At 39.6% G+C, this 5,670-nt stretch overlaps 1 pseudogene; it reads left to right on the top strand.

Annotated features, from left to right (window-relative positions):
* On the top strand, nucleotides 1-1,493 carry LOC115437798 (homeobox protein GBX-1-like; annotated as a pseudogene).
* The last annotated feature ends 4,177 nt before the right edge of the window (nucleotides 1,494-5,670 follow it).

Raw genomic sequence — 5,670 nt, 5'->3', positions numbered from 1 at the left:
ATGCAAAGACCAGGCGGCCAAGGGACGGCGTTTTCTATCGATTCCCTGATAGGACCCCCCAGCCCAGACCGGGACACCTGCTCTACACGGGCTACCCCATGTTCATGCCCTACAGACCTCTGGTTATTCCTCAAGCTTTATCCCACTCGCCTTTATCGTCTGGTATAACCTCCACTTGCGCCTTTGGCTTCTTTTGCGGGCCGGCTCACCAACACGTTCTGTGCCAGTTTGGGACAGGGGGTGCCGTCCATGGTCGCGCTCACCACCACGATGCCAAGTTTCTCGGATCCACCGGACAGTTTTTATCCGCCACAAGAGCTACCCGGTCCGCGTTTAAGCGCCGCCGATCCCGGAGCGAGGAGGCAGGAAAGTCCGCATTCAGAGGAGCTGCACAGCCGGGACAAGGGCTCTGAGCTGCTCAACTTCACAGAAACTTTCCAAACAATATCAGGTAAGCTCGGCCTTACTTCGAACTGAATCTTTTTTAAACCTCGAGGCTGATGCGTAAAAGTTACCACCGTGCGTAAAAGTAACAAAAAAAGAAAGTGGCCGATCCGTGACCTGTTTGGTCTGATGGTATGGAATAAGAAGGAGGTAATAAATATTTTCTAAAGGCTGTGAAAATTACTTTCCAGTTACATGTAGTTAAATGAAGCAAAGCAGACTTTTATCTGTAAAGATAATGAATTTGGATAACGAGTGTGACGCTTTTAACTATAACAGAAGAAGAGTGGTTTCGTTTGGAGATAAAAGTAAACATGCAGCTTATAAATTTACCAAAATATGGTTGATTTATGTAGCAATAATTCCAACATTGGGGAGCATTAAGAATAAGGCCAATACTTTTATAAATGTAAGTATTTTTATTTATTTATTTAGAAAGTCCATTTTCTCTCATCGTGCGTAATTCTTCGTTAAAGCATCCTGTTAAATGAGTGACTTAAAAGTGTGTGTGTGTTTCTTTCTCCACATTTTAGGTGAAACCAAACTGTACAGTTCAGACGACGAGAAGCTGGATCTAAAGTCTGCAGACACCGTTTGCAGCGACCGGGAGGACAGCTCCGCAGACAGCGAGAACGAAAGTTTCTCGGATGGAAACAACTGTGGCTCTCTGTCCCAGAAGAGCAAACTAAAAACTGGTTCAACAGGAGACGATACCGACCGGCAGCTCAGCGGGGAAGAGCAGGAGGAGACGAACAGCTTTTACAAGTGAGCAGCTGCTGGAACTCGAAAAGGAATTTCACTGTAAAAGTACCTTTCTCTGACTGAACGTTCCCAAATTGCGCACGCACTTAAACTGAGCGAAGTGCAGGTGAAGATTTGGTTTCAGAACCGCAGGGCCAAATGGAAACGGATCAAAGCCGGTAACGTCAACAACCGGTCAGGAGAAACCGGTGAGAAACCCCAAAATTGTGGTCCCCATCCCGGTGCACGTCAACAGGTTTGCAGTGAGGAGTCAGCATCAACAAATAGAGCAAGGAACCAGGCCGTGAACTCAGATGAAAACACAAATATTAATAGTAAAAAGAAAAACAAAAACACTCACACTGACTGTATGTTCCACTGATTTGTTGAACGCATGAAGCACAAAAAGGAGGATTCAGTTATTTTGGACTGAGAGGTGAGACTCAGCAGAGAACCAGAGAGGATCTGCACACACAGACAGATCCATAATTTGGCAATACGCTGTCATTTTTATTTATTGTTTTGTGAATATGTAAATATAATCTCAATGGGCTAAAAAAAAAAACAACAACACACAAACGGTACAAATGGGCACTATGAAATGAGACTGTAAAGATTTTTTTAAGTATTTATATGTGGGGCCAAATTGTTCTGTTGGTTATGTGCATGTTCTTTACCTCATTTGGTGAAGGTATTCTGAAATTTTGTTTTGTGTTTCGTACAATTTGTTGACCACATCTGCATGTAACTTAAGACGTTTGACATTTTGTTTGGCGACTGTAGGAATCACGTTTGACAGCTATTTGTGAAAAAAAAAAAAAAAAGATGTGAAGGAAATAAATGACCAAACAAGGGACAATTGTAAAGTATATTGACCTAATAAATCGCTTTATACGAAAGATTGAATCAGATTGAATCATTTGCTTTTTTTATTTAGAGGATAAAATATTGCATCCTCAAGTATGAGTGGGAAAATGCGTAGGATTTATTTTATTTTTAAGTAAAATGTAAAATGTGGCCTTAAATATATAAAAAAAAAATGGAGAAAAAATAACTAAACAGAAAGAGGATACAGCACTATATGATATGAGATTTTTGTGATATTTAGACATTTAAAAATGAAAAATTGCAATATGCTTAACCTTTTTATAAATTAATATGTTTAATTTATCGTTGCATTTTTTAGATGAATGTAAAGTATGTGAAAATCCGACTGAAAAAGTGCAAGGTGCTTGAATTACAATTAAGATGCGCTTTGAAACTTCAAAATGAAAAACGCTGCAACATCCGAACATTATTTTTAATTTACTAAAAAACAAAACAAAAAGAAAACCAAGTGATGGCCTGACAGGTGTTTTTTAACCAACTGGAGTGATTGATTTCTCTTTAGGAATCCATGATGGATCCTCATTAGACAACACACTGTAATGAACTTCTCCATCAGAGAACCGACAGCATCCATTCCTGCAGGTTTACAAATAAAATCACACCGTAAACCTATTTCCAAACCTGTAAATAAAGGCTTATACGCTGCTTGTATGAAAAAAAAGAAATTTAATTTAAAGGAAATAGCGCAAAAAACAGAAAATAAAGAGGGTGGATGCGTCAAACAGGGAATGTTTGATGAATTTATAGAAGCAATTCTGTTTTTATTATTATAGAAAAAGACGGATTGTAGCTGCAAAACCCAAGTAATAAATAAACACATTTATATATTTTATGGGTCAATAAACGTATAAAGCTAGTTATGGCTACTGGGTAACATAAGTGAATAAACCTGCCATTTCAAATATATGTGTTAATACTGCACATTTAAGAGTGGCATTATTGAAATTTTCTAACAACTAAAATAACATCTACCCACAAAGCTATCCATTTACAGGAAAAGGGGGGAATAACGCTTGATGTTTTATGCAAACTTTCATATGGAGTGGTTCTGGGCTTACATTGCTTTCCTCTGAACTGTCTCCAAAAAGGCTTATGCTGGAATAATTTCACTAAACCCACACAGCTCAGATGAGAGAAAGTGATTGGTTTCACTCTTTCCAAAATAAGACTCAGGCCTCAAGCCATATTTAACCCAGCAGCACCTGTTGAAGTATGATGATAGGGCTGAATTCTTCAAATGTTTTATTAGTATTAATATTTTATTAGACTAACCGACCATCTCTTCAGTCAGTATTTAAACTAAATGTGCTGTGCATTGTTAAAACCCTGACTACAGCTGGGTGGGTGGGTGGGTGGGTGGGGGTCATTGTGCATTATTATGTTCTATTTCATTTTCTTCAGGCCTCTCATGGATGTCAGGCTGCACCATCACACTGAGAATAGTTTTATCTCACTTTGACCTCAGTGCATAAACAGACACTTGATGACCTGGGCACCCATGAGTGGTACAGTTTATTTCACCGTCCACTTCATACATCAAGACTGTGACACTTGGATGGGGATTCAAGGAGTGATGATGAGGCTGTTCCTACTGCTGGTGTGAAGGGGCAGTGGAAGTTTTATTATGGTCTGAGAGCTGACTAATACAGATGGTCAATTCAACGACATTGTGCCAGAGCGCAACAGCTATTTCAGTATCCGTGAACCTCATGGTGGAGGTGGTGATGAGGAGACATGACACAGCTCAGTTACTAACCCCTAGCTGACTATTATTATCAGCACCATGCAAGTGAGTCCAGGTTTACTCCAAAGTGACAGGAAAAAAAAGTAGGGTTTTACAGAATCTGGTTATTCCCAATACTGTGCCATGCAATATTAACCCTTTCATGCAGGAATTATGAGAACCATAGTGAAGATTTTTTTTTTGAGTGTTTTTTATTCCTCCTTAGGCATGAAAAAAAACAATGCGATTGAGTTATTTTTTCTGTGGAATTAGAAAAATGGTCATGTTTTTAATTTTTGAAGTAAAGAAACATGTTTAAAACCCAATATCAGAAGTGATATGAAAACAATGAAATAAAAAACATTTTTAATGCTGCTAATCTGATGTCTTCTCATATTTTAACATATTCTAATGCTAGTAATTATTCACTTCATGGAGATAATATGCAAAAAAAACAAAAAACTTTTTGCCTAACAAATAACAATTGACTTACACTCAAACATGTTACTGCAGATCAGCTTATCAAGAACAGCACAGTTACAGTTATTGTATGAATGTCAGTGCATGGGATGGAGCATAAGCATCACTGTGTTGGCTGATATGGAACTAAACAACAAAACCCATTAATATACAAGAGAACAGCTGGAGAAGAACTGTCCACTGGAGTGACCTATGCATGAAAGGGTTAATATACAAGAAAAATTACTGAGAAACATTTAGAGTAAATTTGGCTCTATATTGAGTTTCTAAAGCTCTACCTTTTACTCTTTTTAGAGAGGGACCAAATGTTTTCTGAGTAGAGTAAAATTTTCTTCAATTTGAGTAAATTTTACACAGGTAAATTTCCTGTGTAGGTGTAAATTGGAATGAGTCTTCTTTAAAATATTAGCTTCCTCAGATGCTTTTCTTCCTTTATGATTTTTAATAATCTCTCCACCATTAAGCCTACATCTTCAGTGAAACACCCCAGTCTCAAGACAGTACGTATATCATTTTGCCATTCTGCTGCTTGAATCACAAATTGAAATATCAGAGGTTCTCCTCAGCAGAGACATTAAACCATTTCCACATTCCCACCTGGAGAGAGAGGAAAGCGAGGGACCTCATTACTTGCTGCTTGTGTGAGTGCAGGGCTGCTCAGCACCGACTGGAAGGCCTGACTTCTTGGGAGGGTCTGGACGGTGGTGGCTACAGTGATGTATGGGCAGATGCATCAAATCGCACAAGATAAACAAGCGATGAGTTTCATCAGGGCCATCATAGCTTTAATTTGGCTGCCTAATGAGTCAGATCTAGTGGCGGAGATAAGAGTTGTCAGAGGCCCGGCTCTAATGAATTTCTTGCCACTTGTAATCAAGGTTGCCTGTCTGAGGGGGGATGATTAATGGAACCCTGGAGGATTCCCTCGGCCCTCAGCCTTCATTACAGCTAATGCATTCTCAGGCAAATTAACAGAGAAATGCAGGCAAAAGCCAACGGGGAAGAGAAGAGGAAGAGAGAGGAAAAGGAGGAGAGAGTGATGGGAAAAGAGCGTTTAGATAAGACAAAGGATAGAGAGAGAGGAGGATGAAGAAGGGAGGAAAGAAGGAAGGCATGGTGGGTATGAAACATCCAGGTTGGCGGCAGGAGAGGGAAAAAGAGACACTGAAATCCACTGATTAGCAAGAGGTTCAAGGATATGGAAATGAGTGTGAAGACATGGGTATGGGGCAGTCAGAAAGGGCAGAGTACAACATGGATGTACTGGTGAGACATGATGGAGCTGAAATTGATAAATGGATGTTCAGGTCTGGGGGGACCACAGAGGGGGGAGATGGTCAGAGTGGATATAATTACTGGTTAAAGAGGTTACAGGATTGAAAGGAGGGGATGGA

Source organism: Sphaeramia orbicularis, chromosome 17 (assembly GCF_902148855.1).
Source record: "Sphaeramia orbicularis chromosome 17, fSphaOr1.1, whole genome shotgun sequence".
Lineage (NCBI taxonomy): Eukaryota > Metazoa > Chordata > Actinopteri > Kurtiformes > Apogonidae > Sphaeramia > Sphaeramia orbicularis.
This window is presented reverse-complemented; position numbering and strand designations above follow the sequence as displayed.